Below are 10,552 nucleotides of genomic sequence, written 5' to 3'. Positions count from 1 at the left end.
TTCATTTTGGTTCATGTTATTTCTTGTTCCCCTTTCAAGAAATAGACTAAGTACAACATTTCATCAGCTCATCAAGCTAAAAACAGTGAGTCATGTTACTTTTATACATTTCACATTGTTATCGTTGTGCAAAGGCACACTGCACTTATTTCATGCATACATATAAAAAATGTTACATATACCACATCAGTTATGTTAAAAAACATATGTATGCAATTTATTTTTGTTGGTCACCATGTTACTCCTTTTTCATGTCTACATATTACTCGATCGACTGTTGGCATCGCTGTAAAATAAAAAAGAGCAAACAAATATACCATCATGATTTATTTTTTAATGTGAGTGTAATTATCAATGATTTCGATGCATCATTTGAAGTTGTAAGATAGATGAGGAAGGGAGGATATGGTTATTAGTTTTTTATGTGTTTCGTATAATGAGTTTAGGAATACAACATACCTTAGCTTATTTTTCTTACTATTATTTATATTTTCATGAAATGAGCTGAGAAATGTTTTCATAAACAGGGAGAGTGTTTTCATCCAAGATAATGAGAACAATGACATTATTAGGAACACAACATATCTTAGTATATTTTCTTGTGTGCTTTATTTCAAATTCTCTATTGTTGTTGTGGAGTCTTTGGTGTTTTGCTTTGTTTAGACTTAGTGAGCGGTTATATGTGTGGGAATCATTATGTCCATTTTCAGCACTCACATAGGATACAAAAAATGTTCCAAATAGGGCAAGGAGAAAGAAGTTGGTGGCTCAGGTATCAACTATAAAGGACATGTTAGAGATTTTTTTCTAAAGTTACAAGACCTATGAAACAAATATGAAGTTGTGGCATATAGGGTCTTTGCAACATTTATCTTAAAAAAATCACATAAATCTTTCGAGTGCTGGAATTAAGAGTCTCAAAGAAAATTTGATGTTTACAGCTAAAGCTAGGGCCTTGGCACACCCAACATAGTTATTATCGTGACACGTGTTTGGTTTGGGGACGTCTTGAGGGATGGGATAGTCTCATCCGTGACTGTGGGATGTGATAGTCCCATTATGCATTTGGTTGAAAAGGATAGTCCATTTTTATTTTTTTTCTTTGGTTGGACTGATCGAGGATTGGGATGAACACAATTTCCACATTGCCGGTCACCGTGAAACGTGGGGTCCACTCCACAATCTCTCATCCAAATATTTTCTTCCTTCCAAATCCTCTATACACTATTGCCGCCCTCCGACACGCCTTCCCACCCCACTCGTTGAAGCTACCTCTGCAAAGCCACCTGCTTGAGCTTAGTTCTTAGCACAACTGCCCCCATTAGCACCCCTTCATGTTTGCCCTTGCATGCCCACCACATCGCCTACCTCGAGAACTCCCATGCTGCAAGCCACATATTTGTCATTGGGGCACCACCCCACCTCGGCACCTGTGCTTGCCTCAAGCCCCTCAATGCCTCCGTGCCAACCCGCACCCTATCCTTGTACTTGGCATGGATGGAGGAGCTATGGCGCCCACAAGGGATGAGCCCGTCCGCTCAATGTGTGTTGGGGGGGGGGGGGGGGGGGGGGCTCCACATAGGGCCAGACATCCTCTTCCCTAGTTGCCCATAAACTAAACAATCTTCAAAATGGGATCGACCTATCCCATCTCCCTTGTCCCAAAAAAACTAAAACTAAACATATGGCTAGTTAGAGCCATTAAATGTTTTAGATAGTACTACAAAATAGATTTAACATAAACCATGGACATTATATATCACTGTCATTTTTCCTTATAATCATTCACGGAATACACATCTAAAAATCTTTTATTGCATCCTCCTCCCTAGTTGCCTCTAAACTAAACAACCTCAAGCCCCTAAACTAAACAACCTTCAAAATGGGATCGACTTATTCATCTCCCGTGTCCAAAAAAACTTAAAACTAAATATATGCATGGTTAGGTAGAGCCATTCAATGTCTTAGATAGTATTACAAAATAGATTGAACAAAAGCCATGGACATCATATATCACGACCATTTTTCTTATAATCATTCCTTGAATACACTTCTAAAAATATTTATTGCTAATATAAAAAATATGCAATTGGCTAAAAGCTCTCATTTAAGGCTCTATCTGGATCTCTTAGCTAATAGCTAATTGTTAGCTGGAGGAACCAGCTAATTGTTGGCTGTGTGGTAGGTACGACACTAGCTAGACTATTAGCTAAGATCTAAACAGGACCACATGTAATCTGGGTGGTAGGTAAGCTCTCATTTTAGGCTCACTAGTATAGAAACAAGCTTTAGTCCCGGTTCTCAACCCCCTTTAATCCCGGTTTGGAACCGGGACTAAAGGTCTTGATTTTTAGTACCGGTTCCTCCAACCGAGAGTAGAGGTGTTTATTGGATGAAAAAAAGTTGCAGCTGTGGAGATCCCACTTCAGCTCTTGCATGCGTTACCATCTCACCTACCACCACACATCTAACTTAGATAAGATACGCTTTCCTTTTAAATTCAGTTTGGAGACACCTTTAGTGAGACATAAACCGGAACTAAATGTATCTTTAGTCCAGGTTCGTGTCTCAAACCAGGACTAAAAGTCACACTTTTAGTCCGGGTTCATGTCTCAAACCAGGACTAAATATTCTCGCACTGACGTGCCTCTGACACACCTCGGTAGCCGTTTGGACAGGGACCTTTAGTCCCGGTTGGAGCTACCAACCGGGACTAAAGGTTTCTCTAGTCCCGGACACGAAAAATACCGGGACTAAAGCCAAATTTCGAAGTGGATCAAAAGTCGTTTATCTACTAGTGGCTCTGTCTGGATCTCTTAGCAAATAGCTAATTGTTAGCCGGAGGAACCAGCTAATTGTGAGCTGGGTAGTAGGTACGACACTAGCTAGACCTATTAGCTAAGGATCTAAAACATGACCACATGTAATCTGGGTGGTAGGTAAGATATTAGCTGTGGATCCAAATGTGCCAGGTAATCTAGGTGGTAGGTAAGATACTAGCTAGACTAATAGCTAGAGATTTAAATGGGATAGAGTTAATCTGGGTGGTAGGGAAGACACTAGCTAGACTATTAGCCACAGATCCAAATTAACTGGACCACATGTAATTTGGATATCGTATAAGATACTAATTAGACTATTAACTATAGAGATCAAACGAGATCAAATATGATTTTTAGCAGCTACAATTGTTAACTCTAAAGATCAAATAGCATCTAACCCCAACACTTCATATTAATTAAAACATTTAAAAAAACAATTTATTCAAAATGAGCGTTCACAATAAAAGTAAACAAAAAGAAAAAAAATGTCAAAAGCCTTACACAAACCTCTAAAACCCTACAATTTAAACATTCACACTTATATTTTCAAACGATCCCAGACATTTTTTTTTCGAATTAACCCTGGTATATGAACCCTATCTGCCGCCAAGTTTTCCCTTCCATATATCCTTTGAATTCGAAACGCCAACCCAACTTGTGTGACCTGTCTCGTTGCAGTCTTTGCAGCCGGTATTTTTGGTAAACTGGTTGAAGGGGCCTCAACAGTCCTGCCCCTGCTCAACCTCAGCCAACCCAGATGTTCCCGTTGCACGATTCGAATGGCGGCGAATCATGAAAAATTGGAAGGTGGGAGAGGTCTAGTGCGAACGCCTCCTCCACTGCCGCCGCGCCACCACCGGCGTCTCGTCGGCTATATAAACCCTACCCCTGCTAGTTTGCCATCGCCACCAGCCCCCTCGCCGAAACTCTAAACCCATCTCCCCGTAGGTCTCTCGCCCCCTGCACGGACGATGGCAGAGGACGCACCGCCTCAGCCCTGTGATGACGCCGGAGGAAGTGCAGGCTGAGGCCGAGCTGCGGATGCGCGACATAGGCCAGCGCTTTGGCGCTATCCCGGAGGACCACGACGAGCTGCTCCGGTTACTCGAGGTGAGCGCGGCCCCAGCTATCCTGCTCTGTTCCGTTGTTTTCGTCATTCAGGCTTGTCGAGATGTAGCTTGCCTTGCAATTGTTTATCGTTTTGGTTTTTTTTTTATGAAACCTGCATTAGCCGGTGGCTCATCCAGCTTAGGATGGGAGAAAATGGTTCTCTGTTGATTGATTAATCTGTTCGGTTTTAGTAGCTGGAACAGTCGAACGAAGATAGAGCTGGCCTTGTAATTATTTAGGTTTTATTTGGATATATTTTTTTATAATGCAAAGTATGCTCTAGTTGGCCATTCATCTAGATTAGGATGGAAGGAAAAAAAGCTGCTTTGTTGGTTGATGAGGCCATGTGATCCTGAGTAGTTTGGTGGAGATATTGCTTGCATTGCAATGGTTTAGTGTTTGCTCACTGATTGAGCGCCCTTGCGCTGAAGATGAACGGGGCTAAGCGATCTGCCGAAGCTGTGGGATGTCAAAAATGCATCGGTAGGGGAGCGTTCCGCCTTAGAGGGAAGCAAACGCGAAAGCGGGGGTCGACGAACGGAAGCGAGAATGTCGGCTTGAGTAACGAAAACATTGGTGAAAATCCAATGCCCCGAAAACCCAAGGTTCCTCCGCAAGGTTCGTCCACCGAGGGTGAGTCAGGGCCTAAGATCAGGCCGAAGGCGTAGTCGATGGACAACATGTCAATATTCCTGTACTACACCCTTGTTGGTACGGATGGTTTAGTGTTTTTTTTTGGTTTATGATGTGTGATGTATGGCCTATCTAGTTGGTACTTCATTTAGCTCAGGACTATATACAAGATTTGCCATTTTCTTATTAGAGTTGGAATTGCTTGTTCGTTTGTGCAGGAAGCCGTATTCTGGTTGTCCGGGTGGATCAATCTCCGCCCGAGAGCATGTACAATGCTCTTCGCCCCACTATGGCTGTTTTGATTACAAATGAGCTACTGGAGCACCCAGATCCCAACGTGAAGGTTGTTCTCACCTCTTGCTTAACTGAAGTTACCAGGATTACCGTGCTAGAGGGCGCCCCCTATGATGATGTTATGAAGGTGAGATTTGTTGCCCTTCTTGGTATGGAACGATGGTGTCTATAGGTACTGACCATTGCAATTTGCCTTGTTGCAGCACGTGTTTAAGAGAATTGTGGAGACTTTTGGTGACTTGGATATGAACAGCCCCTCCTTTTCAAGGAGGGTTTCGATCCTTGATTCTGTTGCAAGGGTTCGTTGTTGTGTTCTGATGTTGGATCTTGACTGGACCATATGATACTGGACATGTTCCGCCGTCATTTCTTCAAAACCGCCTCGTAAGAAACTTCCTTCAATCATTTTTATCATATTTGGCAGACACTTGGGCCATGTTTAAGATCTGACAAATGGACGGGGGGGAATAGGTAATTGTGACATCTTTAAAGCCCAAGAAGGATTTCATTGCTGGAGGTAGTCATAGAATGCAGTGTATATATGTTCCGGCGTGCATGAATGCTATCCTATTTATCTAGTGTGGATTTTTATTTCTCTTATTCATTCCCGTAGATTCACAGCACCAGGCATTCAGAACAAGTCACCCACTGTATGGAAATTATAATGATGTTTGTAATTCAGGAGAGCGATGATGTCCATGCTGAACTGGCATCGTGCCTGCTTCAGAACCTTAAAAAAGAAGAACAAGTAATCCCATCCCTCTGTTGTTTGCATTAACAGCTAGTTATTGTCACCTTTTACTAAAATCTCTGTCCTTACTTTACAGGAAACTCTCCCAGCATCTTTTGGACTTGCAGAGGGTACTAGGCCTATGCAGGGACAAGCTCAAACCAGTGCTTCATGAGTTACTTAAGGGCACTCCCTTGGATGAATACAGCAATGTTGTTACAATGTTGTTCCAAGATGCTTCAGATGCTGGAGAAAACAATGTTGATGCATCAGGAAAAGACATGGTTAGTTAAATCACCAGTATATTACAAATTGAGTTTATGGACTGATGAATACATGTTGGAATTTTGTTGGCCTAAGTATTAGTTCTTTTTTGTGGCATGGTTGATCTATTTTTAGATGCGTAATCAAATGAGAAAGGCTGCTTTTGTAAGAGTTTGACAGAAAAGGGTGCTATTTCTTCTGTTATTGAGATACTGGTAGGAGAGGAACATGTGATCTATACTGTTATTACAGACACGTATTCAGTTATGGGTGGTATTGAATGCATCTTGACTTAAAATTCAGGCCATTCTTCAAAAAGGGACGTGGTCAGAATTTTTAAACCCTGCTATCTGGAAAGGGAACTATATTAACCATAATATAACATGTGAAATTTCAAAGAAACATTTTTGTTATGTACTGATTCCTTTGGATAGTGTATTGTGCACAGATATGATGGTATGTATAGTCATGTTGGATTCTGGTACTATCAGTAGCATGATCCACCATTATTTTTAATGCATATAATCTCTTCAATGTGATAGTACTAAGAGTCCCCCCCACCTCCTGGTATGAATATGTTTCAATTGTGTGCTAAGTTTGTCTAAAATATTGTTATGCAGGCAGCTGAAGGTAAACTTTCTGAAAAGTCTGTTCCTGAAGAGTCACCACAGGTATACATCTACAGATGTTCAGTATCTAATGTTCTATAGAGTGAGGTAGATACCACAAGTTTATATTTTCTTATTTTTCAGGAAACTTCAAAGGTGGACCAAAATGTCATTTGCCTAGGCCAAGAAGGTACTAGTCCAAGCAGTACTCCCACAACTGCCATTAGCAATGGTGCTGCTCCAGTTGACAATGTCAAGTCTCCAGATGGACCAGATTCTTCAAAACAGAAGCAAGAACTGACTTCTGGTGACGAGCAGACACCAGATTCTTCTAAACAGAAGCAAGAACTGACTTTTGGCGATGAGCAGACACCGGATTCTTCTAAACAGAAGCCAGAACTGACTTCTCTCGACAAGCAGGCGAAAAGTTCTGAGCAATTGATATCTTGTGACAAAGAAGTACGAGAACCAGTGATTGTTAAAACTGAAAAGCTATCTGATGTCAATTCAAAGAAAGATCACAAGCTTGGTTCTTCCATTGGATCTGAGATGAGTGAACAATCAAAGGTTGTTAAAGACAATGAGAGTCTAGTAGCATCTGAGTTATCCCCAGAGACAAATGATGGTGATAAAAAGCAGCTATCAGAGACTGGCAATATAACTGCTGAGGAATCATCAAAACCAACTGATACTAAGCCTGCTGTGGTTAAGCCAAAGAGAGGCCGACCTCCAGCAGCAAAGTCTCAGGAGAAAAAGCCTGTTGGAAAGAAACATGCATCGTCAGACCTAAAATCTGCAAAACTTGATCCCGTCACTGATTCTGGAGGGAGAGCTACAAGGCAACTGAATAAAGATGTTGCGAAGTCTTCATCAACTAAGGCTGCTGAAGGAGAATCTGGCAAGAAGCAACATAAAACCAGTATGAAATTGCAGAAAGAAGATGCTGTCTCTGATAAAGACACCGATGAAGATATTCGTTTGAAGGTAGCTTTCTTGTTCTCAATTGACTACAGTACATGCATTAAAGTTGTTTCTCTGTACTTAAGCCATGCTTATATCTTACTAGCTGAAGATTGGGTTTCTATAGTGATAGTGCCTATTTATAGTTTCATGTTTACATGCTTTTATTCTCTATAATAAGATAGTCGATAGGCAAAGCATTACTAACGGTTGGCCAGTAACTCAACTGGTCTTTTCAACGGATTAACTTATATCACCCTTGGTTGTCGTTCATCATGTTTTTGACCTTTTCTGTTTACACTCTTTTTTTCCTCCTAATGTGGTCTTCCACAATGACTTGACTTTTTTTTCAATTATCATAATTCAGGAAATGGTGTCCCCAACAAGGATCGATAAATCAAAAGGCCAACAAGAGGATAGTGGGGCGTCATCAAAAAGGAAACGTTTGCAGGAAGCTCAAGAGGTATGCATGCTTGACACACAGTGAATTGTCTTCAACCTTATTTCTGTTTCAGTTTATCAGAACCTTTTCTGTTGTGTGGCAGACCCTCTATCAAAGAAAAACAAAATGCTTGATGAAAACCTTATTGGCTCAAGAATCAAAGTTTGGTGGCCAGATGACAAAATGTAAGTCTGATGATCAACATGTGCTTCTTATCAGTATAATGGTGTTCTTACAGTAGTTAATATATATTATTTTTGCACCAATGTTTTTTTTGTCTGTGGCAATGCCATGGATATTTCTATAGTGAAGCATTTGGTTATTTGTGAGCATATATTTATTGCTGACCACCTTCTGGATGCACTGTGGTCGCTATTTCTGAAGGCTTCCAAGTCTGCATTGTGGTTGCTATTTGTTCCTTTTTTATATACAAATAATATGTGCTTGGTGAATTATTCTTCTGGTTGGAACTTTACACCTATAGTCTTTCTTTTTGTTTTCTTAAATCTTCTTTTGATAACAGTGTTGACAGCTGAAAATGACATTTGCTCCATGAGTTATGCTAGCATGCAGTTTTGTTGGTTTTGAAATTATTTCTTGATTTGCAGGTTCTATGCGGGTGTTGTTGAATCATTCGAGGCTTCTTCAAAGAAGCACAAGGTGCCCATTCACACTTCATTTGTTCCTTAAGTGTTTAGCCTGTCTGAATGAGAAACACTATTAGCGATGGAATTGTTATTTTTCTCTTAAACAAAACTGACTATGATGTTTGGACCCTTTCCTCTTGGCACTCAGGTTTCTTATGATGATGGTGATGTTGAGGTACTAGTGCTTAAGAAGGAAAGATGGGAGTTCATTGCTGAGGTATTTCCATTAGGTTTGAATTTGATGCAGTTATATCTATCCTCCTCTGTTCCTTTTCTGATTCATTTGCCATCCTGCAGGAACAAGACACTGATCCTTCTGCGTCATTTAATATGTAAGAAAAATATCTGCTTTGCGCCTTCTGTATGTTCTGTGTTTGAGATGACAATTATAATTATGCCAGAACGTTAAACAATATAATATGTGATCGTGTGCACAACTGCAGTTTCCCCTACCTCGTATTAAGAACTGCCTTCTGCCTAATGGGTTACTAGTTTCAAAACTCAAAAACAAAGCAGCGGTAGCATGCACACGCTTGATTTTTCAAACAACCAGTGTTTGTCTCATATGTTTTAAGCTTTTATGTGAATTCTTCTATGTGCTTTTGTCGTCCTTATCTCTGACTTAACCTGTTTAGCATGCCTTTAATCTGTTTGATTGTCTAGCTATAATTTTGCTATTTGGTGGTAACCACCAAATGGGAATTCTGAAGTCAATTTATTCCTAATGTGTCTTCTTTTTTTATATCCGTGGAGTTACTTTCTATCCTGATTGATGAACTTTGATTCTTTTGTTCACCCCCCCCCACCCACACACTGTTCTATGTCAATGTTACCTGATACTCCCATTCATTGTTTAGGTCATAACTTAATGCCAAAGGTTTCATTTGTTAAATTATGAGTCGTTTCTTGTAAACCAGGCGACGTGGCAGAAAAGCTAAAGGGAGCTCGGGTCAACAAATGAAGGAAGGAAAAACAGGAACGCCTCAAAGGTAAAGTGTTTACTATTATGGATGTGCTATCTTGATACATTGTACACTCAGTAGCTTATGTGAAACTACTTAACTGTTTTATGCACAATGGCAGTGATGTTAAGAATCCTCCCAAGAAGAGAGGGCGTCAAAAAGGCGTGCGCTCCAGCAATAATATGCCAAATGCTGGTATCTTTGTGACTCCATCCAGACTGAAGGGAAAAAGTACTGAGAAGGATACTCAAGGGACACCTAAGATTGGCAGCAACTCTAAGAAGGAAGGTGCAAAGCCCTCTCGATCTACTGGAAAGGCTAAGGATGCTGTTGTCAAGGCAAGCAGCAAGGATGAGCCTGATAGCACCGACAACTCAAAGGATGATGCTGGCAGTGAAGACAAGAATTCAAAAAATGAAGTGAAATCCAGTGAAGCTATCGATGGATCCAAGACTAATGGTCTTTCAACCAAAAGGAAGCCTCTGGAGAATGAAGGTGAGTCATCAGAGTAGGAGAAGGGGTCTGCTAAAACTACTACCAGAAAGGAGCGCAGAAGAAAGAGCCGCAACTAGTTGCTCTGAAGCTATGCAGCTCATCATCTCAGGGTATTCCGCCCTTGCAGTCTGAAGTCTCAAGATGTTGGCATGGACATGCCATGTATGCTTTTATATTCCCTGGACCGTTACCAACTTAGCGCTTTGGTGACTCTGGATAAGATATGTCTATATGTTCTTCAGAGGAAAATGACTGACAGATGGCGCTTTTTTACTTCACATTGAAGTTTTGTACCAATGTGCTTCTTGGTGCTCATCCGATGTACATTTGAGCTGGAAGTGGCAAGATTGCAGGCACAACACAGGATATGCACATGTGGGGTCACGGCAGAATTCTGCTTTCGTGTTCAGCCATCAGAGTTGTAGTGAAAGAAAGACATTCTTTTTTCCTGATAAATCATGTCCAAATAAAGGAAAACATCTTCTGGTTATGCAGCTTAGGCATCATTAGCACTTATAAGGTGGATATAGTTACATCCAAATTGAAAGTCCCAACTTCTATGTAACATCTGGCATAAGGGACTGG

At 40.8% G+C, this 10,552-nt stretch overlaps 1 pseudogene; it reads left to right on the top strand.

Annotated features, from left to right (window-relative positions):
* Window positions 1-3,793: 3,793 nt before the first annotated feature.
* On the top strand, window positions 3,794-10,264 carry LOC136506823 (sister chromatid cohesion protein PDS5 homolog C-like; annotated as a pseudogene).
* Window positions 10,265-10,552: the final 288 nt, after the last annotated feature.

Source organism: Miscanthus floridulus, chromosome 15, assembly GCF_019320115.1.
Source record: "Miscanthus floridulus cultivar M001 chromosome 15, ASM1932011v1, whole genome shotgun sequence".
Classification (NCBI taxonomy): Eukaryota; Viridiplantae; Streptophyta; class Magnoliopsida; order Poales; family Poaceae; genus Miscanthus; species Miscanthus floridulus.
This window is presented reverse-complemented; position numbering and strand designations above follow the sequence as displayed.